The sequence below is a fragment of the Octopus bimaculoides genome, chromosome 6 (genome assembly GCF_046866305.1).
Source record: "Octopus bimaculoides isolate indiv1 chromosome 6, ASM4686630v1, whole genome shotgun sequence".
NCBI classification, from domain to species: domain Eukaryota; kingdom Metazoa; phylum Mollusca; class Cephalopoda; order Octopoda; family Octopodidae; genus Octopus; species Octopus bimaculoides.
In genome coordinates, this window is record NC_142933.1 from 109,320,854 (window position 1) to 109,345,853 (window position 25,000).

At 38.5% G+C, this 25,000-nt stretch overlaps 1 protein-coding gene and 1 pseudogene across 1 annotated transcript in view; both read left to right on the forward strand.

Moving 5' to 3' along the window:
• The window catches only part of LOC106870442 (dedicator of cytokinesis protein 3), a 272,055-nt gene that overhangs the window by 22,826 nt on the left and 224,229 nt on the right, over positions 1–25,000 (forward strand).
• On the forward strand, positions 6,131–6,338 carry LOC128248209 (U2 spliceosomal RNA; annotated as a pseudogene).

Consider the following 25,000-nt stretch of genomic DNA (forward strand, 5'->3'; position numbering starts at 1 on the left):
AGACCCCTTTCGTTATCATTTTTTTCTGGTGGACCCCCTTAGCCAATCAATGTTTAAAAACTAGTTTTATAGATACTTCTTTCAAAATTCCTATTTTGTTATTCATATATTAACTTGTGTTAATATATTCAGGTGGCTGAATCGCTAGCTTCCCGGACAAAATGCTGCTCAGCATTTTATACGTTTTTATGTTCTGCTTTCAAACTGTGCCGAGGTTGACTTTACCTTTCATCCTTTCAGAACCGATAAGTCTAATTGGCTTAACCCTGCCTCCCAAAATTGCTGGCTTTGTGCCAAAATTTGAAACCGACAAGCCATTATTGCTAATTATTATTAGCAATAACTCCCATCTCAGCTAAATCATAAGGCATAATTTAAGGGGCTGATACGAAGCATGCAATAGTTTCCTCAAAAGAGTGATCGACGTTAACAGCCAAAATCTGCCGCAAATTCTTCTTCAAACTTGGCCTGTTGATGTGTTAGGGTGACAATCATATGACTGACTGACATTGCTGTAAGAATAATAATATTGTCCCACATCCTGACACTAAGATCATATCTTTTCAATGGCTGACTAATACAAACATTAATGTATTATTCTTGTTTTAGCATATTTTCCCCCTTTTTTTCTATCCTATATTTTCTTCTTCAGTTATTTTAGTTTTCTCTGAAACTAAAATAATTAATTGAAATGTGAGATATAAGCAACTAGTTGACTTTTTTTTTCCTTTTTAACTTCTCATCTGACACAGTTTTCTTCCTTCGCCTTCGCTTATTCACTCTGTATTCGTGTCTCTTTTTCTCCTCATTCTCATAACTTTTTTTTTCACTCATGCCTTTCCACCCCCACCCCCCAACTTTCTTCATGTTTTTCTCTTCTTCCCTCTTCTCAGTTTGTCTCTGTGTTGAGGCTTCTCTATAATTTTATCGTTTTTTTCCCCCTTTTTTTCTTTTCTCCTTCGCACTTTTAACACTATTTGGTAGAACTAACGCACAAATGGAATCATCAACAACATGCTGCATATCAGCCGACAACTTTGTGCAGTTGACGCACTGAAACAAGTAATTAAATACAACACAATACGTGCACACACATCCACACACACACAAGCACACGCACACACACACACACTCTTTCTATCTCTCTTTCTCTCTCTCTCTCTCTCTCTCTCCCTTTCTATCTTGGTCAAGTGTCTTCTATTGTCGTCATCCAAAGCTTTGTGAATGAATTAGGTTGATGGAAACTGAAATTCTGTGTTCCCCACTACCGCTTGACAAGTGGTGTTGGTTTGTTTACATTCCCGTAACTTGGTGGTCCAGCAAGAGAGACTAGTAGAATTGGTATTATTCTTTTTGTTTTCTTTTACTTGTTTCAGTCATTTGACTGTGGCCATGCTGGAGCACTGCCCTTAGTCGAGCAAATCGACCCCAGGATTTATTCTTTGTAAGCCTAGTACTTATTCTATCGACCCCTTTGCCGAACCGCTAAGTTATGGGGACGTAAACACACCAACATCAGTTGTTAAGCGATGGTGGGAGGACGAACACAGACATACACACACACACACACACACACACACACATATAGCATGGAAAGCTGACGTTAAACGACGATGATGATATATGACAGGCTTCTTTCAGTTTCCATCTACCAAATCCACTCACAAGGCTTTGGTCGGCCCAAGGCTATAGTAGAAGACACTTGCTCAAGAAGTGGGAGAGAACTCCGAACCATGTGGTTGGTAAGCAAGCTACTTACATTACAGCAACACATACACAATATATCTAAAAAAAAAAAGTATTCGAGTTGATTTATTTGATTAAATCACATCAAGGCAGTGTCCCAGCATGACCAGTCCAATGACTGAAACAAGTAAAAGTTTATATATATATATATATATATATATATATATATATATATGTGTGTGTGTGTGTGTGTGGCTGTGGGATAAGAAGCTTGTTTCCCAACCACATGGTTCTGGGTTCAGTCCCACTTTGTGGCACCTTGGGCAAGTGTGTTCTACAATAGCCTCGGGCTAGCCAAAGCCATGTGAGTGGATTTGGTAGATGGAAAGTGAAAGAAGCCCGTCGTATATATGTGTGTGTGTGTGTATATATATATATATATATATATATATATGTGTGTGTGTGAGTAAAATTAAATACAAAAAAGGGGGGTTTTTGTATGATTGTGTATAGAGGAATATATTATTTTATTTAAAAGAGTTCCAACTCTGTCTGTATTTTATGTTTTTTATTTATATTCTTGTAAAATTAATGTGGGATATAGAATATGGAATATATAATATATAATATAAAAAAAGATGGATGGTACAATGAAATGAAGTATTGAATGTCTTATTGAATATATGGAATATATTCAATACTTCATTTCATTGTACCATCCATCTTTTTTTATATTATATATTATATATGCCATATTCTATATCCCACATTAATTTTACAAGAATATAAATAAAAAACAAAAAACAGACAGAGTTGGAACTCTTTTAAATAAAATAATATATATATATATATACAAATATATGTGTGTGTGTGTGTGTATGTATGTATTTGTGTGTTTGTGTTTGTTCACCCACCATCGCTTGATAATTGATGTTGGTGTGTTTACGTCCCCGTAACCTAGCAGTTCAGCAAAAGAAACCGATAGAATAAGTACTAGGCTTACAAAGAATAAGTCCTGGGGTCAATTTGTTCAACTAAAGGCAGTGCTCCAGCATGGCCACAATAAAATGACTGAAACAAGTAAAAGAAAAAAAGAAGGAAGAAAGTTGCTAATGAGAGAATGAGGATTTAAATAAAATTCCGAAAAAAATGGAAAATAAATAAATTACATTTATCACTTCCTAATATCATACAGGTTTGATTACTTTTAATGCATACAGTATGTTGTGGTCAGTGATTCATTTGATTGTTGTAAACGAGTGTCACTGTTTTACGAGCAGTGTCCTTCATTTCTAACCTTGCATGGAAACATGTCTCGCCATGGGAAAATATCACCTTGTTTGAGAACAGGTGAGTGTTGGAAGCAAGAAGGGTTTCCAGCTGTAGAAAATCTGCTTCGACAAATTCCGTTTAACTCACGCAAGTATGGAAAAGTGGCTTTTAAAAGCAATGATAAATGTAGCAGAAATTGAAATAAGGAAGTTAATTATTCTGAGAATATTACATAATAGTGTAGTGATCCTTTTGAAGTAAGGAGTGTCACCCGTGACTGCTTTATGAGTGCTTATAAATAGTCCAGAGGATGTGGAAGCGAGGATTGTGTGGAATTGTATAGAACTACAGAGAGAGAGAGAGAGAGAGAGAGAGAAAGAGACTTATTAACTTAAGCCCATCAACATATTTTTTTATTCTTTTATTTATTTCAGTCATTTGACTGTGGCCATGCTGGAGCACTGCTTTAAAGGGTGTTAGTCAAAGAAATCGATCCCAGCCTAGTACTTATTCTATTGGTCTCTTTTGCCGAACCGCTAAGTTACAGGGACATACATACCAGCATCGGTTGTCAAGCTATGGCAGTAAGGACAAACACAAACACACAAATACATACATACATATATATGTGTGTGTGTGTGTGTGTGTGTGTGTATATACGATGGGTTTCTTCCAGTTTCCGTCTACCAAATCCACTCACAAAGCTTTGGTCGGCTCGAGACTGTAGTAGAAGACACTTGGCCAAAGTGTCACGCATTGGGACTGAACCCAGAACCATTTGGTTGTGCAGCAAGCTACTTATCACACAACCACTCCTGTGCCTATGTTGACATAGTTTATATAACAATCATTACTGCTCTCAGTTTTGTGTACTGAAAGGACATTGGTTAATTTTGCTCATCTAAAACTGTTTAAAATTCTTATTAACACTAACCCAACCCTAAAGCATATTGTATGATTTATCTTTTACTTGTTTCAGTCATTTGAACACACTTATGCAGCAGGCTTCTTTCAGTTTCTGCCTATGAAATTCACAATGTGAGGAGTCTGTGCTGAATGAATACTGTGTGAAGCTGTAGACATTATGGAAAGGCTGGTTTTTGGCTCATTAGCCATTGTGAATGTTTACTTATCTCTATTCTTCTGCCAAGAGATTGCAGCTTCTAAGTAAAGAGGAAATGAGCTTATATAAGTTAATACTGAACACCTGTCAAAAACTAATACTAATATGGCCTGAGCCTGTTAGATATAGCAGCCAAATTTCCCTCAAATCACATCCTCCTACATTAGGACTAAAAAAAAATACATCATATAAAGTAGTCTTGGATATAACAACATATATAAAAACGTTTTCTCAGTCAGCACTCACACTTTCAACTTAACTTATCACAACAGTAAGAAAATGGGAAATCTTAGAAAATATAAGTTTATGTGAGAAGTGCTTTGAAAAATTGAATTTCCAGGTCTGTATCATTGACTGGCTTAGATTTGTTGTAATTCCCTGGTCTCTTTCTTTGACTTGCTTAGAATTGCTGTTCTTTTGTTATGAAACAGGAGAAATGTCAGGATATTTTGAAAGGACCACTTTTTGCGCAGTTATTTAAATGTCACAAGTAAGAGGACTCAACATGATGATGATAATAATAATAATAATAATAATAATAATAATAATAAACAGAAAGGAAATGAGAAAATGAAACGTGGTAGTGTGCATTCCTGTGTTGAAAGGAATTAGAGCATAGTAAAAGCACTGAAAGCTAGTTTCATTTGTATGTTGTTTGACTGGCAAGTGAACAGCGATAATCTTGTCTAACAACAGAGAAGGGTTATATAAAAGCCAAGCATAAATTTACACCAAGGTCATTTATTTCTTTACCTTAAATTGCAATATTAAGCGTTTTCAAGTAAACATAATAGGTGCAGGTAGGTTATTTTGTGTGAGATATCTGGTGTTTATTTTGTGCCATGGGTGAAGGAGAAAGAGATAGCTTACTTATGGGTTGTGGGACATTTTATTGCATAAATTTGGAGGGACAACTAAAATTCTTTTGAAATACTAAAGAAAAATATTAGAGATCTTTCAAGGATAGTTTGTTATCGTTTAATGACCTTTGTTCCCTGCTGGCATGGTTTGACAGGAGCTGACAAGCCAAAGGACTGTGAAGCCCATGCCTGCAAAGAACGAGGACAGTAAATGATCATGAAAATTTATTTTTGAAAGAACTGTAAATTTTTGAAAAATAATAAAAACAGAAATTTTGAAGTTTTTTTGGATCTATTTTAAAACGGGGGCGCCAGTATTTTCTTAACGAAACACTAACGAAACACTTTGAAACTTGGGACACTGGTAGAATGTGTCATATAAAACATCTTTTACTCTTAGTCTTCTTAACAAAAAAAAGGAATTCGCAAGTTATTCCATGTTAAAGTTGTCGTATTTCTGTAATTTCAACCAATCACTGACGTCTATTCAGCTCAATAGAGTTACTGCTGGGCGGTCATAAAAATGTTATTCCCTGTGACATATTTCATCCGGTTTAATCGTAATTTATACGCATATATTGTTTATATAATAAATTACGCTGTGTGTATCTATGTGTGTAACAATTTTAGAGTTCGGATTCTAGAGTTAGGGTTAGTTTTAGTGTTAGGGTTACGGTTATGGTTAACAGTCGGGTTAGGGTTAGGGGATTAATACGGTATACACCGTTACAGCGCTAACTGTTTTCAACTGAATAGACGTCAGTGATTAGTAGAAATTATCGAAATAAGACAATTTTTTACATGAAATAAATTCGAATACAAAAATATTTTTCTGTTCTATAACACAAAATAGATAAGTATACGAAGTTTGAAAGTCTTTTGGTACCAAAAACACTACATAAAACATGAATGAAAACTGGCGCCCCCGTTTTAAAATAGATACGTTTTTTTTTTTAAGCTAAAACGGTGGAAGTGGTTAAGAAAAATTAATGGTTTTACATTTTGGCAGAAGGAACAAGTCAGTTACATTGACGTCAGTGCTCAGCTGGTACTTTATTTTATTGACCCTGAAAAGGTGAAAGGTTAAGTTGACCTCAGTGGAATTTGAATTCAAAACATAAAAAGCTAGAAGAAATGCTAAGCATTTTGTCTGTGCTGGTCATTCTGCCATTTTGGGATTAAAAATTTAACAGCAGCAGCCTTTAGGCTAAGATCAAATGGTAGTGTCTGTTCTTATCAGCTTAATATCTGATACGGTCCCCCCACTTTTTTTGTGGGGGGAGGGGGCATCGATATTAAGCTGATTTTTAGAACAAGGTGAAGAGTTAGGGGCTTGCTCTGCCTTTGCCACAGGTTTGCCTGGTCTTCCAGTACTTACAGGATTCAGCCCATTTAACCCATGCTGGTGACTCGTAAAAGCACCTGTGTGCCGGTGACTCGTAAAAGCAACCGTTTGCTGGTGACTCGTAAAAGCACCCGTTTGCCGGTGACTCGTAAAAGCACCCGTTTGCCGGTGACTCGTAAAAGCACCTGTGTGCCGGTGACTCGTAAAAGCACCCGTGTACCGGTGACTCGTAAAAGCACCCGTGTGCTGGTGACTCGTAAAAGCACTCGTGCTCGTGACTCGTAAAAGACACCCACTTCACTCTTGGAGTGGTTGGCGTCAGGAAGGGCATCCAGCCATAAAACCCATGCCAAACCAGACTGGAGCCTGGTACAGTTCCGGTCAAACCGTCTAACCCATGCCAGCAGGGAAAACGGATGCTAAATGATGACAACGTTTGAATTAAAAAGACATCATTTATGAAGTTTGAATAAGTTGTTGGGACCAGAAAATGTTGTTTGAAGATCTTTTATCTTTTACTTGTTTTAGTCCTTAGACTGTGGCAGTGCCTTGAAGAATTTTAGTTGGATGAATCAACCCCAGTATCAGTATTTATTTCTTCCATTTAACCCTTTGGCATTTCAGATTATTCTGTCAAATGCAATACTTATTTCTTTCACATTGTGATCAATTCTTCATGCAATGTCTCGTAGCTTTGAGATTTTAACGATGTGATGGCTTAGTTTTAGATTGACCATAAAACAGAATATTTTGGCTGGATTCGGCCGGTTTAAATGCTAAATGATCAAAGCCTGGTACTTATTCTGTCAGTCTCCTTTTGTCAAAGCACCAAGTTACAGACATAAGCATACCAGCACCGGTTGTCAAGCACGGTGGGGGTCAAGCATGCACACACACACACACACACACATTATATGATGGGCTTCATTCAGTTTCCATTTACCATTCACTCACAAGGATTTGGTTGGCCTGAGGCTATAGTAAAAGACACCTACCCAAGGTGTCATGCAGTAGGACTGAACCTGGAACCGTAGGACGATGTGGATGGGAAGCAAGCTTCTTACCCCACAGCCACACCCATGCCTATTCTTTTATTCTTTTACTTGTTTCAGTCATTTGATTGCGGCCATGCTGGAGCACTGCCTTTAGTTGAACAAATCAACCCCAGGACTTATTCATTGTAAGCTTAATACTTATTTTCCCAACTCTTTTGCCGAACTGCTAAGTTACGGGGGATGTAAACATACCAACATCAGTTGTTGAGATGGTGGGGGAGGACAAACACAGACACACAAGCATATACATATATATATGATGGGCTTCTTTCAGCTTCCATCTACCAAATCCACTGCCAAGGCTTTGGTCGAAGACACTTGCAGTGGGACTGAACCCGAAACCATGTGATTGGGAAGCAAGCTACTTACCACATAGCCACTCTTGCACCTATGGATATACATTTTTAACAACAAATATCTGCTATACCCAGCGGACATACTCACATTTAAGGGACCTAGATTGAATGTTGATAAGCTCTGATATTAGTGAAACAGACTTTTAGATTTAAAAACTCCAAACACAAGAATATATTTCTCTGAACCGGTCCACCTGGATGAAGTATTTGGAGAGAAAGTGTATGTATGTGTATAACCAATGTATTTATTTCTTTTAGTAATTAATCTTGTGTTATCATTTAAGTACATTTTAAGATATTCTACTTGGATATTATTTCTACATTGGATTTTTTTTTACTTCCTTTTCGTGTTATTCTTTAATCTTTTAACAAGATGCAATATGATTGAGAAAACTCTGCTGGTGATAAAAGTGTAGGATAAGAGTAATTTTTTGCAAGTCAGTCTCCTGGGGTGGCGAGTCTACCGAGAGAGATAAATAGATAAAGAGAAAATTGGTTAAAAATGAAAAAAGAGGCATGGATTAAGGAATCTAAACAGGGAAGGAAATTTGTTGGTTTTTTAGAGGAAATGGCTGATTTGGTTTCTTTTAACTTTTTAGCATTGAAACCAGCCATATCAGTTTTATGTTCAAACTGGCCAGATCTGGCTTCTCATACCTTCTCTACAATGTCATTCCAAAACTAAACAATTACATCATTGAAATTTCAAAGCTACAAGATAATGGCATGGTTAGTTCTAAACAATGTGGATGAATAAATGTTACATTTGACAGAGAAATCTAAATGCTTAGGGGTTCAATGTTGTTCACCTTAGAGGCTTGTCCTTGTCCCACTGGGTCAGCCAGGCATCCCCTCTGTAGTAAGATAACTATCTCTGTCCTTCCATTACATTCTAACCTCTTACCAGGCACAAAGTCACTTCCCATGGACACACACACTCATATACGACAGGCTTTTTTCAGTTTCCATCTACCAAATCCACTGGCTCGTGAGTTCAAATTCACTGGAGATTTTTTGCTGGTCCTCTGTCAAAACTCCCCTGCAGCACACCTCCCCACCCATCTTGCCACCCATGATCACTACCCCCTGCAGGTCCCTCCTCCCTCCTTCCCGCTCTCCCTCACATGCCTATCCACATGCTCTCCTTGCCTCCCTACCAGCCTCTCTAATTTCACTCAGCATCACTTGCTACAGTCACTCCTTCCCCACCCCTAAACATCTCCCTTCACACTCCTATGGGACACCCTTCCCTCTCTCTTCTCAACCATTTATACTCCCCCTCCCCACTGTTACCTGTCGGTAGATCCTGATGCATCTCCAACACTGTTTCTCTCTCTCTCTCTTTCTGTCCTCTCTAACTCTATTTCTCCTTCCTTGTCCCACTGGGTTAGCCAAGTACCCCCTCTGTAGTAAGATACCTCTGTTCTATTATATTCTAACCCCTTATCAGGCACACAAAGTCACTTCCCATGGACACACACACACACACACACACACACACACACACACACACACACACACACACACACACACACACGCACACTACAGGCTTCTTTCAGTTTCCATCTACCAAATCCACTCACAAGGCTTTGGCTGGTCCGAAGCTATAGTAGAAGCCAATTGCATGTATATGTGTGTGTGAGCATATGTGTGTGTGTGTGTGAGCATATGTGTCTGTGTGTGTGTGTGTGTGTGTGTGTGTGTGTGTGTTGTTCCTCTACCTCTACCCACCATTACTTCTTGACAACTGGTGTCATTGTGTTTAGGTTCCTGTAACTTAGCAGTTCAGTAATGAGGAATGTAAGAATATGTGCCAGGCTTTATGAAAAAATAAGTACCGGGAGTCGATTCATTTGAGTAAAATTCTTCAAAGTGGTGCTGCAGCATGGCCACAATCTAATGAATGAAACATGCAAAAAAGAAAAAAAGTTGAAGGCAAACAAAATGTTGCCTCTTTCTCTCTCTAATCTAAATGTGACTTCAAAAACTTATTTATTGAGGTCATCTTGGAAAGTGGTGGAGGAAAAGTTGAACATGAAGTCTGGTAAAATAATTAGAATTGATAGAATAAAGACTGAAGCTGTGTTTGTGAGAAAATAGAAGTAAATCTATTGGGAGGCTGTCTCTTGTACCTATTGACCTTGTCATTGAAGCTGTTCACATTTTATGCTAATTTGTTTTGTGTTGCTCCATTGTTTTTATTATGCAAATGTTCTCCTGTCTTTTATCTCTTAGTTTTTATGATCACCTCAAATCTTTGCATATTTTTAGTTCCGGGGGGGGGGGGGGGGAGAGAAGTAAATTTTCTTCCTTTCTTTCTTTCTTTTTTCAAGCTGTATCTTAGTTGTGAAATGTAATTTTAAATGGTGTGTGTTTGTGTATATATATATATATATATATATATATATATATATATATGAGTGTGTGTATGTGTATGTATGTGTGTGTTTGTGTGTGTGCATGTGTATGCTGTGTGTGTGTGTATGTGTGTGTGTGTGTAATTGTGTGATACAGGTTAAATAAGTTCTTGGTGAAGCAAGTTTGCTCAGCTAGGTTCAATTCACGTGCTTACCTATTTCACAAATTGCACAAGTGCTTTTTGAGAAAGGCATGAACACCACAACCTCCTTTTGCTCATATGCCTTTCAAGTGAAAGAGCATTTAACGCTAATGCTGTATGCCTTTGTAGTAGTGCGTGAGATACAGTTTATGGCTTTATAAGTGTTATATTATTATGCGGACACTGTGATGCTTATGAATTGTAGTTTTGTCAATAGACCTTTTTGATATTTGCATATGGTTTGTGAGTCATGGAGTGGAAGACCAAGGAAGGGAGGTAAGTAATAGATAAATTGAAAGGGAAAGAAGGTGTGTGTGTGAGCGTGTGTGTGTGTGTGTGTGTGTGTGTGTGTGTGTGTGTCTGCTTTGAGAGAGAGAGATGGGGGTTGGAAATGTGAAAATGAAATAAGAAAGGTAGTAGAAAAAAAAATGAAGTGGAAAAGCTTATTTACTGAAAAGAAACAAAATAAGACAGGGATAAAAGTGTGTGTGTGTGTGTGTGTGTGTGTGTGTGTGTGTGTGAGATGGTCTTTGCTCAGTGTTCATTTTTGCATGTTTGCATGGGCTGGACAAAGTTTATTGAGGCAAGTTTTTTTTTACAAGCAGATGCCCTTCCTGTTGCCCACCCTTTCTTACTTGTTCCCAGTATGAGGTAAACACTTCCCAATGGCCAGACATGTTTTTGCAGAATATTGGAAACGAATGACACTTCTTGTACGACAGTGACACTCATTTGCGACTATCATGTGATGTCAAGACAAATGAGACATATGCATACACGGTGGGCTTCTTTCAGTTTCCATCTATCAAGTCCACCCACAAATCTTTGGTCAGTTCGGGGCTGTTGTAGAAAATACTTAACCAAGGTGCCATGCTGTGGTCCTGCATGGCCGCAAAGATAAACGAGATGGCTAAATGGAAAAAGGTGATTAATGAAAATGTTGATAGGAAAGGTGAGAAAGAGAAAGAAGGGATGTAAATAAAAGCAAGGGAAAAAACAAACGTGTAACAGTATAAAGAAAGTGTGATAATGAGAAAGAGAGGGTGGGTGATAGTGGGAGGAGAGAAAGAAAAGGTAAGGAAAGGAGGAGGATAGAAAAATTAAGGTTTGGCCCATATTATGCATCCACCTCTATTTTTTATATCTTTGCCTCCCTTTTCCCAAATCTCACACTAAATACTTCTCTCAATCCTTCACTTCCAGAACTGGAAACGTTTTGGAATCACCTTTCCCCCCCCCCCCCAATCACCCCCTCCTTCTGACTTGCTTTTCTTGCTGATGTCAAACCACAAGTTCAAACTGAATAATGTCCCTATATTGATGGTCATTGATCTTAGTGGGTGTTGGTGTGTGTGTGTGTGGGGGGGGGGGCGGAGTAGCTTGCTGAGGTCATGTAATCTGGATAGAGTAACTGCAGATTTCTCAATAGTTCAGCATAGGTGTTCTCTTTTTCACTAATCTTCAACTTTATGTTAACATCTGCTGGGCAGCTAATTTCCACAACTGTGCACAGTTTCTCTTCTCTATCCCAAAATCATATCAGGTCTGTTGTGCTTACATTTTATTGAGGTGTTCTCTGGGACATTCCACCAGTATTTCTTTTCATTATGAGTGGCTATGGCTTCTACCATATTGTGGGTTTTTATTTCTTTGTCCTTGGGATTATCCTTCTGACAGATTTCATTATAGAGTGTCCTAGCTACAACGTCATGTCTTATCAGTAGATAATATTGTGATGGCATTTTCAGAAAACTGTTTATGATGTGGGTGATATCTTCAGTATGAACTCCATTCAGTCTGCATCGGTTGTCACATTTTACAGCTTTTCCTGCATCTCTATCCCATTTGTGCATCAGGTACTTGTTTGGTATTTCCTGTTCCTGGATTGCAAACACATACCCCTCGGAGTGGGAGGTAGTAGTCTGGCTATTGGTCTCTATGTATGTATGTGTGTGTGTGTGTGTGTGTGTGTGTGTGTGTGTGTGTGTATATACACAATGGGCTTCTTTTCGGTTTTTGTCTACCATGTATCTGTTCACAAAGCTTTTTTGGCTTGGGGCTATAGTAGATGCTTGCCCAAGGTGCCACGCAGAGAGATTGAACGTGAAACCATGTGGTTTGGAAGCAAACTCTTTACCACACAGCCCACGCCTGGCACTTTTGTTATTTTCCTCAAGTTTAACTGTTTCTATTTTCAATTTCTGAGCATTTATAAAATGAAGGCCAACAGAATGTTAATAAATATGAAAACAAATGTTTAGCAGCAAATGTTTAGCAGCCAAGCAATGAAGGACCATTCTAGAAATAGTCTAAAACCAAGTTAAAGGTGGAATTGAGTTGAAAAGTAAATATAATTGGGTTCATAACATGCAATTTAAAATTTTATTGTTAACAATTTAAGCATTTCTTGTTTGTGACACACAACTGTTGGAAAACACGCCACCATCGCTACCACCACCACCACCACCACCACCGTCTCACTGTCAATAATAATAATGATGATGATGATGATGACAATAGAAGAGAAACAGGATGTAAATTATAATAAAAAAAAAATATACAAAGAAAGACAAGAAAAAGCAAGAGTTAAAAAAAAATGTGAAATGTTTTCAAAGATTAATTTTGAAAAGATTGTTGTTGGAACTACTTAACACAGGAGAGTTGTGTGTGTGTGTGTGTGTGGAGGGGGGGGATATAAGAGGTATAATGGGAATGTGTGTAAGCATGTGTGTGTGTGTGTGCATAATGAAGTATGTGTGTGTGATGCCTGTGTTTTTTTCTTTTTTATCTCTTGTATAAAATTAATACCAGTCAATCTTTTCAATATGGTACTCTCCTCCATACAACCAGTCAGCAAACACACAGAACCCCACCCCCAAACTACATAACTGATTATTATTTATTTAGCTAATTAGTTGTTTTTTTTATCCTTTAATTAGTCTTTTTGTTTTATAACAGGATTTGTGTTAAAAAAAGTTGTTTTTTTTAATATTTGTTTTCCATAGTTTTCCTTTTTAATTAATTTTTTGTTTGTTTTTGTGTGATAAACCTAAAAGAATACAATGAAGGAACATTATTTGCTCCTCTTCAAACTATCCATTCCAAAGTCTATGTAGAGTGGTGGTGGTGGGGGGATCTGTTGAATAGGCACCAATTCAATTAGTGATTTAATTGCTTGCTAACATCAGACTGCTAACTAGCTTAATAATGGTTGTAATTAATTATATATATATATATATATATATATATATATATATATATATATATATATATATATATATATAAATAAAACACATCATATTGTGTGTGTGTGTGTGTGTGTGCGTGCGTGAGTTTGGTGGTGTTTGACATGTTTGCAGAGGAGATAATAGGCTTGAGTAGAGTTATATGAGACTCATATGTATTTAGGTGCAGCCGTAGCCATGTGGTTAAGAAGATCAGTTATGACCGTGTGGTTTCAGGCTCAGTCCCACAGTGCAGCATCTTGGGCAAGCATCTATGACAGCCCTGCGTGAGAGAATTTGGTAGGCAGAAACTCAGTGTATGTGTGTATATCATCATCATCATCATCATTTAATCCGCACGCACACGTGCACACACACACACACACACACACACACACACACACACACACAGAGTGACAGAAGCAGTATCATTTTCAAAAAGCAGTCTTTGCATCCAGCTTAATGTGGATGTTGTTAGAACTCTGAATGCTGTTATTTACCTTCACAGCATCTCTCATATGGGTGCACAAAAGCACTTACAGCTATATTGTTGGCAGACGAGAATTGTCTGCTATGGGTGCCAGAACTGGTAGATCACATAATTTCGCCCTCCCTGGGCTCCTCAGTGGCAGGTGTCCCATAGCAACATAACAACTGAATCTCACTGTCAATGACATAGAATGTTTTCAGACACTGATGTTACAATTAGCCAGCAGGCTTATTTAAAAATAATTAATAGCAACAAAAGCAATTTTTATATCTAACTTGATGTGGAGGTTGTGTTAGAACACCAAATGCTGTATTATTTACCTTGAGGGAACCGCTCATATGGATGCATGGTGCATAAAAGCACTTGTGTGTGTGTGTGTGTGTGTGTGTTTGATCCTCTTGACAACCAGTATTGGTTTATTTATGTCGTTGTAACTTAGTGATTTGACAGAAAAGACTGGCTTAAAAAAACAAGTTCTGGGGTCGATTTGTTCAACTAAACTCTTCAAATCAATGCTCCATCATGACCGCAGTCCAACGACTGAAACAAATAAAAATGAAGAAATAAATCATTTTATTTCTGCTTTCCATCCTGTCATGGGTTGGATGTTTCGATCAGATCCAGTTTATCCGAGGATCTCATCTTGTTTCATTGTCTTAATTGTGCCATGGTTTCTATAGCCAGATGCCCTTCCTAACACCAACCACTGACAGAGTGCTTTGTTTTACATGGTGACCTCGTCAACATTAGCAAGGCTTTGTTGTCACCCCCCCCCTATTTTAGAGAAGGACAATTGGAGAGAAAGCAGTGACTTCAGCTGAGGTGTTTATCTTGTTTGTCATTAGACTGTGGCCATGCTGGGGCACCACCTTCAAGAGTTTTAATTGAAATCACCCTAGTTTTCATTGTTTTTAAAGCCTGGTACTTATTTTATTGGTCTCTTGCTGAACCTCATGGAGACGTAAACACACCAACACTGGTTATCAAGCAGCGGCGGGGGACACGCACACACACACACACACACACACACACACAAAGCAGGTTTCTTTTAGTCTCCATCTACCAAATCCACTCACATGGTTAGGGTTAGAATTAGAAGGTTAGGCTGTTGTAGAGGAAACTTGCCCAAAGTGCCATGCAGTGGAACTGAACCTGGAACCATGTGGTTGGAAAGCAAATGTTTTACCATACTGCTCCTATGGTGGTGGAACTGCTGAGATTATTATCTCTATATGGAATGTACTCATATTGCTCCTGTGTTTCTATGGAAGTTGTTGAACTTCTGAGATGTGTTTTTTCTAAACTATTGTCTCGTATTTTCCATATCATGCCTCACTCATCTTTATATAGTCTCCGTTTTATATATATTTTCATTGATTGTTCTTCTGTTCATTGTGTCGGATCTCTCCAATATAGCTTAGGAAATGAAAACATGGGACAGATGGTCGATAATCTGGAAAAGTCTCAAATATTTCTGTTTTATATTTTTACTCCATGTTTTTAAAAAAGAATTTTTGTGGGTGAAACAAACTGATTTCTTGTGCCTGTCTGTTCAATTATTATCCTTTTCTACTCTGGGCACAAGGCCCGAAATTTTTGAGGAGAGGGCCAGTCGATTAGATCGACCCCAGTATGAAACTGATAATTAATTTATCGACTCCGAAAGGATGAAAGGCAAAGTCGACCTTGGTGGAATTTGAACTCAGAACATAAAAAACAGATGAAATACTGCTAAGTATTTCACCCGGTGTGCTAATGATTCTGCTAGCTCGCCACCTTCGTTATCAGTTATCACTCATTATCAAGGCTATCATCACTGTCATCGTTATTAACCCTTTGCCTACCATTGCAGCATCAGTGACTCCTCATGCTATATTCTTGATATACCACAAGAGTCACTGGTGACTTTTCATGCTATATTCTTAATGTACCATGGGAGTCACTGGTGACTCTCAGTGATGATATTTTGCAGTTGTTTATTTTTAGAATGGCATTGTAGGATAGGTGTGAGAGGCTGGATCCGGCCAGTTTGAACATAATTAGTTAAACATTTAGGTCGGATATGGATGGTTTAAATGCTAAAGAATTAAAGGATTAAAAGTAATTTATAACAAAATTAGAACTTCTGGTGCAAAATGGTTTCGGTTGAGAAAGGGTTATTGGATATAAAACATTAAAAAACTCTTTTAATATTATTGAAACTGTTACCAATTCTTTCAGTTTTAAGTAATGTGTTAACTGTTTCTAGTGAGCCAGTAATTGATTGGTATGTGTCTATGCAGGTTCCTGATGCAGAGGTCAATGTAGCAAGTGCCAATGTCACTTTGCAGCATTACTGCCTCTGGTGCACAGGTTAGTATGGTTTATTTCGGTCTCTGATGCTACTAAAAATAGATGAAATGGTTCTGTGTGAATGTGTCCAGCTGTGCTTTAGTGAAACAGTTCATCCATTTGACCGAATTTGAAGAATCAGCTAACCCATACAAAGAAGATAAAAAAAACAAAACCAGAGAGAGAGAGAGAGAAGATTGATAAACATAGCATAGATAATTATATGTAGAAATAAAAACGGAATTAAAGTGAAGGCAATTAGTGTCTGAGAGTAATGGTTATCTGAGACTGTAGAGAATTGGGTTATGAGCCAAAGGATTGGTGGTGTCTGTATTCTACATTCATCAACTGTGTTGTGTGTCTGTGACTCAACGGGAAACTTCATGGTGATATCTTCTCCATTTTGTTCACTTGTAGGGATCAGAGAATGAAACAGCATACATTTTTTTTCACCGTGAACAGTGGGGGCATTGTAGTAGTGATGAGTGTTTTGCGTGTGGTGTTGCGTTGAATGTTTTGAGGAAAATGTCTAATCTCAAAGTGATAAGTATGGGCAGGGGTAGTTGTGTGGTTAAGTAGTTTGCTTTCCAACCATGAGGTTTCAGGTTCAGACTCACTTTGTGGAACCTGAGGCAAGTGTCTTCTGCTATAGTCTTAGGTCAGCCAAAGCCTTGTGAATGGATCTGGGAGCCAGGAAATGGGACGAGCCTGTTGTGTGTGTGTGTGTGTCTTTGTCTTGACAAAGAATAATAATTGTAAATGAGCCTCACCTTCATAAAGTTTTGTTGTTTGTTTCCAGTCTTCCATAAAAACATGTCTGGCCATGTGGAAAGATAACCTTGTTTGGAAAGAGGTGAGGGTTGGCGCCAGGAAGAGCATCTAGACATAGAAAATTTGCCACTACAAATTTTGCCTAACCCATGCAAATCTGGAATAATGGGACCATTGTTGGTGGTTGTGGTATAACATTCCCTAATGACTTGGTATAGATTCATCTCAACAACTGAGTGACCCCCCACCCCTAAGATAATGCACGTAGAATTAAAAAGAACCTGTTGTCTAGAAAACTCAAAAGGAAGTTTAAACACGGAAAGAGAAAGTGAAGACGACTGTGGTGGTGGAGGTGTAGAGATTAAGATGGGGTCGGTTGTTTTTACTGTCGACATTGCTATGACAGTAAGGCCACAAGTAACATTAATAAAAGCCAGAGAAATAAACAGAATAAATATAAATTGAAAAGGTGGGTGGGGGGAATCAAAAAAGAAAATGAATGAATGAGGACATTTAGGGGGTGGGGATCAATATTTGTTTTTGCTTGTTTTTGCTTTCCTCCTGTAACTTAATCGTAGTTGTTGGACGTCTTTGAAGCAGATAAACCCTGCAGTTTGTCAACATTGGTATTTACTAGTTGGGGTGTTTGCCTCCGTTTCATTTTGATGTATTTCATAAACATACTGACCTCTCTGTCTCTACTTGTTGATCAACTTCTGATTGAGAATAAAAGGTTAATGTGACCCTGGTGAATTTTGTTTTACTCAGGGATTGTGAAAAACTGTGATCTGTCTGCGTATCTATTCACACACACACACACAAAGAGAGAGAGAGAGAGAGAGAGAGAGAGAGAGAGAGAGAGAAAGAGAGAGAGAGAGAGGGAATGCAACAAGTCTATTGTTGATAAACAGATGTCTGCGTAGTTAAATAATCTGCTTCTCAATCACATGGTTTCGGTTTCAGTCTCATTGCACAGCACCGAGTGTCTTCTCGTATTGCTTCTGGCCAACCAACGCTATGTAAGTGGATTTGGTAAAGAGAGACTGAAAGAAGCCCATCTTGTGTGTGTGTGTGTGTGTGTGTGTGTGTGTGTTTGCATGCATATATATATATATAGGCACAGAAGTGGCTGTGTGGTAAGTAGCTTGCTTACTAACCACATGGTTCTAGGTTCAGTCCAACTGCATGGCACCTTGGGCGCAATTGTCTTCTGCTATAGCCTCAGGCTGACAGAGCCTTGTGAGTGGATTTGGTAGACGGAAACTGAAAGAAGCCCGTTGACAACTGATGCTGGTGTGTTTATGTCCCCGTAAGCTAGAGGTTCGGCAAAAGAGACTGATAGAACAAGTACTAGGCTTACAAAGAATAAATCCTGGGGTCGATTTGCTCAACTGAAGATGATGCTCCAGCATGGCCGCAGTCAAATGATTGAAACAAATAAAAGAGTAAAAGAATATATATATATATATATATATATATATATATATATATATATAGGGTTTAGATTTAGATTCAAGATTGAATATGGTACTTATGCGTAGGCACCAGAATATCGTATGGTATGGTATTATACAAAAACCATTCCAAAAGGATAGGTGATCAAAAAATCAAAATAAGCAACACAGATTTCAAAGATGATTGCAGTACGCACGTTTCATGCTACTCCATTTATTTAAGTAATGCGAGCATTACATTAAATGCAATATGAAGAGCAATCTTCAGCTGCACGAAAATGCAGAAAATTACAGTAGAATAGACATATTATAATTGTGGCAACATTTCAAATCCAAGTGGGAGAAAGAATACATAAAAATCCAAGTGGGAGGAAGAATACATAAATCCATCTTGACATAGCCGAGAGTCTATCAGGCTAGTAATTGATTCTAGACAAAAGTTCTAACTGTCTCTGATTTTATTGTCTCTTATCTAGTGGTGATAGCATAAGGGACAATTACTTCTAAGGAAAGGGAAGGTGTAAGCAGTATGCATGGACATGGCTATAAATGTATTAGATTATAAAGGTTTCACTGGTCAGAGTAGTACCAGGTCATTTTACTACTATCAAAATGTTGAGGAATTAAAACCCGAGGTATATGGGTCAAATATATATATATATATGTAAATGTTAGGCATGTGCTGTCAGTAATTACTCAGGGTAGGCAGTTGGTGACGTTTATGTAGTAAAACACACAAAAACAATGCGAAACACAGGCGCACGACTGAGTTGAAGGCAGATCTATTTCTGCCTTTATAGCACATAAAACATTGTTGGAGTACAGCATGTGTAGTATATATATATATATATATATATATATATATATATATATATATATATATATATACATATATATATATACACACATACATGTACACACACGCATATACATACACATGGATCAGTGGTTAGAGCGTCGAGCATATGCTCGTGAGGTTGTGAGTTTGAATCCCGGACCGGGCTGTGTGTTGTGTTCTTCAGCAAGATGCTTTATTTCATGTTGCTCCAGTTCACTCAACTGTAGAAATGAGTTGTAACATCACAGGTGCCAAGCTGTATCGGCCCCTTTGCCTTTCCCTTGGATAACACTGGTGGCGTGGAGAGGGGAGGCTGGTAAGCATGGGCGACTGCTGGTCTTCCATAAACAACCTTGCCCGGACTTGTGCCTGGGAGGGTAACTTTCTAGGTATAATCCCATGGTCAATCATAACCGACTGTGTACATATATATGTGGACACATACACACACACATATATATATATATATATATACACACACACACACACACACACACACACACACACACACACACACACACACACACACACACATACATATATATTATATTTATATATATACACACACACCCATATAATACAATATAGGATAAATTCTTTATAAGAATTTATCAAGTAGTCTGCGTGAAAAAAACCTCATAATGAAAAAAATAATGAAAAAAATTCCATAATGAAAAAAATTCATCATTTTTTCATAAATATATATAAATCATTTATATAAAGGGCATTAACTGTGTAGTAATGCCCTTTATATAAATGACACACACACACACACACATATATATATATATACACACACACTCACATATATATTATATATACATACACACACACACACACACATGTAGACCCTTCCTTGCATTCCTAAACAAATAGCATGTAAACAATGGACTGGATCTCTCCTGGAAAGCAATTTGGAAAATTCAGACATAAACTAACATTTGAAGCTGAATGTCAACAACTCTCAACTTGGTACACTATTAGCAGCCTTGTTTGAACTTTTAAACTGTCTCGTTGGTGTCACATATCCTACATAACTAGCCAATGAATGGCTGTTGGTGTTGGCTTGTAAACATCTGCTGCTATCCTGCACATCTTCATAAACCACTTAACTTTCAGGTTCTCATTGTACCCAGAGAACCTGGACAAATGGATCTGGATAAGTTCTCTTCTTTCAGTGGTGGTGGTGGTGGCTGAACTGTGTCTAGTTATCTGTATGTAATATTGTATGGATCTCAGTTCACAGCTAAGTTAGTATTTTCATCATGTGGTTAGATGTTTTTACTCCACAGCTGCTTAGGTTTATATTGCTGGTCAATTTAGTACAACTGTGAGTACTTAAGTGACCAGCCATTTAAACCTTCCACATACCCACCACACTCACCATACTTGTGTGTATGGGAACAAGAAGTGTCTCACTCACTCACTCAAATTAGCTAAAACTGACCGTAAAAATAACAAATGCTTGGAGCAAAACAAATGGTTGGATTTAACAGGATATGGGGCTACAAATTCATGGATTGTGAAGAAGCAAAACACTTTGTCATCATCATTCTTTATCATCCTCATTCTTTATCATCATCATTCTTTATCATCATCATTCTTTATCATCATCATTCTTTAATCATCATCATTCTTTAAACATCTATTTTTTCATGTCTGCAGTTGGACGATATTTTGGATAGATTTTTCTTTCTACGGCTGGATTTTTTTTTTGTATCACCAGCCCTCATCTGTTTCAAAGCTAAGAAATATTTCTTCTTGGCCAGACATGTTTTTCATGGAACACTGGAGGTCAACCACATTGCTTGTATGATGATGATGATGATGGTGGTGGTGGCGGTTTACAATCATGATGTGATGTCAAACTGGCAGTTAAAATGGTGAGGGTTCCAGTTGATTCGATCAACGGAACAGCCTGCTTGTGAAATTAACATGCAAGTGGCTGAGCACTCCACAGACACATGTACCCTTAATGTAGTTCTCAGGGGAGATTCAGTGTGACACAGAGTGTGATAAGGCTAGCCCTTTGAAATACAGGTACAACAGAAATGGGAAGAAAGAGTGAGAGAAAGTTGTGGCGGAAGAGTACGGCAGGGTTCGCCACCAACCCCTGCTGGAGCCTTGTGGAGCTTTAGGTGTTTTTGCTCAATAAACACTCACAACGTCCAGTCTGAGAATCGAAACTGTGATCCAACGACCGCCCTAACCACTAGGCCATTGCACCTCCACACACACACACACACACACACACACACACACACACACACACACACACACACACACACATGTGACAGATTTCTTTCCGTCTACCAAATCCACTCCCAAGGCTTTGGTCAGCTCGAAGCTATAGTAGAAGACACTTGCCCAAGGTGCCACGCAATGGGACTGAACCCAGAACCTATGTGGTTGGGAAGCAAGCTTCTTACCACAAGGGTAGAACCATTAGCATACAGGAGAGAACGCTCAGTAGCATTTGTTTTGGCTTTACTTTTGGTTCAGATTTTGCTGGGGCCAACTTTGCCCTTTATCCTTTTGGGGGTCAACAAAATAAGTACCAGTTAAGTACTGGGGTGGTGGTGGTGTTGAAGAAATCGACTCCCTTTCCCCTCCCCCCTCTCAGAGGCCTTGAGTCTATAGTAGAAAGGATTATTATTTTGTATTGGTTTCCTATATAAGAGCCACATAAATTAAGTAAAATTCTGGTTAACCCCCTAGCATCGAAATTATTCTGTCAAATGTTATACTTTTTCATTCAAAGTGTTTTTAATTAATCACGCATTATTTGGTAGCTTCAGAATGTTGATGATGTATTTTATAACGGCATTGAAGGGTAAGTGTGATAAGCTGGATCTGGCTGGTTAGAACATAAAAACAGGTAGCATATCTGGGTGGATATGGCTGGTATAAATGCCAAAGGGTTAAACCTCATTCAGCAAATGATGTTTTTCTTTAGTTTGTCTTTTTGTAGTCTTCAGGAAATGAAAATTCTTGTTTATTTTATAAACCGTACACAGACAAGTGTACACAAAAACTCATACTGTGTCAAGAGATGCAGGATGGTTGTTATAGGCTAATCTATGACTTCTGCATCAGTAACCCTTAAATATATTATTTTCTTTTGGTGAAAGGGTAGCACAGATTAGAATCTCACTGGTTACATTCAGGCTTTGCTTTCATAGGAACGCACGCATACACACATGCGACCAGAAACACAGATGTTCATGTGCTTGTGATATGTTTGTATGGCATGTTAGGATTTCAGAAAAATTGAAGTTGGACATAAGAAGCATTGGATGTGACGTGCAAGATAGACGTTTGCATTGGTATGGTCATGTACTGCGGATGGATGAGGAGAGCTGTGTGAAGAAGTGCCACTCCCAAACAGTAGAAGGAATCCTGGGTAGAGGGAGACCCAGGAAGACACGGGATGAAATGGAGAAGCATGACCTTCAAACGTTGGGCCTCACAGAGGCAATGATGAAAGACCGAGACCTCTGGATATGTTGCTGTGACTGAGAAGACCCGGCAAATAAAGTGAGTTCACAGCTGTAACCTACACCAGTTTCACATAACCAGCCCCAGCCCATTCAAAAGTATCTTTGATCATGGGGTGACATGCTGTGCTTGAGACCTATTGAGTCAAGTACATCAACATCAATATCAAAATCAAAATCAAATCAAATGGAAATTGTAGTTGTAACTCCTGTGCTGGAAGCATGTAAAGAGCGCCATCCGAATGTGGCCGATGCCAGTACCTCTTTGACTGGCTTCCGTGCTGGTGGTGCTTGTGGAGGGCACCATCCGATCATGGTCAATGCCTGCTCTTCTGGCCCCTATGCCCGTGGCACATAAAAAGCACCCACTACACTCTCGGAGTGGTTGGCGTTAGGAAGGACATCCACCTGTAGAAACACTGCCAGATCAGATTGGGGCCTGGTGCAGCCTCCTGGCTTCCCAGACCCCAGTCAAACCATTCAACCCATGCCAGCATGGAAGATTTGAGGTGTAAAAACTGAGAAAGAACAATAAGAAATCATATTACAGAACATTTTTTATTTTTGTGGAGATGCTACAAAGATGGTTGTAGGTGGTACTGGTACTATGAATCTGTTGAATTTTCTCTAATATTCCACAATTGTCTTATATTTACAATCAACTTCATCATTTAATGTCCACGTTCCATGCTGGCATGGGTTGAATAGTTTGACAGTCCATCATGCTCCAGTGTCTATTTTGGCAAAGTCTCTATGACAAAATGTATTTTCTGATGCCAAGGGTTAAAGTATGAGAGAAGTATGAGCAGGTTCTTGTAGAGGGACTACTTACCTTTACAAGAGAGCCCCCCCCCCAAGCAAAGACTAGCCATTAGTGACTTTAGACTCCAGGCCAGAAGGATGCCAAGAAGTAAACCAATCTGGAAAAGAAAGATTTGGAAGCTTAAGGACACTTCTTATGGTCAGAGATTTAGGGACTTCCTAATTGAGAAATTTAATGAAAGGGAGGAGGTGCTACAGGGAATTCCTGAGGGACAGCTTGCTGAGTGCTACAGACCAAATCTGTGGCTGGTGTAAAGTTCCGCCCAGACTTAGGGTAACATGGTGGTGGAACAATGCAGGAGCCAGGGCCATTAGAGGTAAAAAAAACAGGTCTGGAAGAATGGGGGTAGCAAGATACTGTATTAGATTGACAGAAGGGATACTAGGAGACAAGTATATCTAGCCAAGGGAGAAGCGGAACGGATGAATTTTGCCTATGTTCAGCGATGTGAGGACCAAAGAACTGAATTGTTTCAGATTACAAGACAGTGTGTGAGAGAAAATTGTGATTTCATAGGAGAGAAATGTGTCAGCATGGATGATGGTACACTTGCATGTAATGATTCTGCAAAGAAAGAGGCTTGAAAATGCCATTATAAAAGACTGCTGAATGGAGAGTATGAGTGAGAGGTGGAGAGTCTGCCAAATGTTGATCCAGTTGAGAGACTGGCTACCCGTTTTCGAGTTGAATGTATCGACCCCCATACTTTTTCGTTTTTAAGCCTGGTACATATTCTATTGGTCTTTTGGCAAACTGCTAAGTTACAGGGACATAAACACAGCAACACCGGTTGTGGATTGGGGGATAAACACGGATACACACACCTGAAAAATAATTGATGGTTGGTGACCGGAAGGGCATCCAGCTGTAGAAAAAAATCTGCTTCAACAAATTTTTGTCTGACCTATGTGAGCAGTGAAAAGTGGAAAATAAAACAATGAAATTTTCATTATTTCTGAGCAGTGATAATGTCTGGGAACTGTTACAAATTTAGAATATCTTGATTTGAACTGTTCTTAAGATGTTTTAATTTCTTCAGTATTTTCTGGAAGACTGGAAACAAACAACATCTCCTGTGTGACAATGAAGATGCTCATTTACAATCATCATCATCACAAACACGCATGCACACATCCGTGAAGGCTTTCTTTCAGTCTGTCTATCAAATCTATCCTCAAGGCTAGATGACGCCCATCAGAAGCGAACTCAGAAAGCAGAACGCTGAAATTATTCAATGTCAAAATGTAAAGCTTCCATTCCAACTGGTGTTGTTCTGTTTTTGTGGATTCATCATTCATGAGAATGATGAATGGGA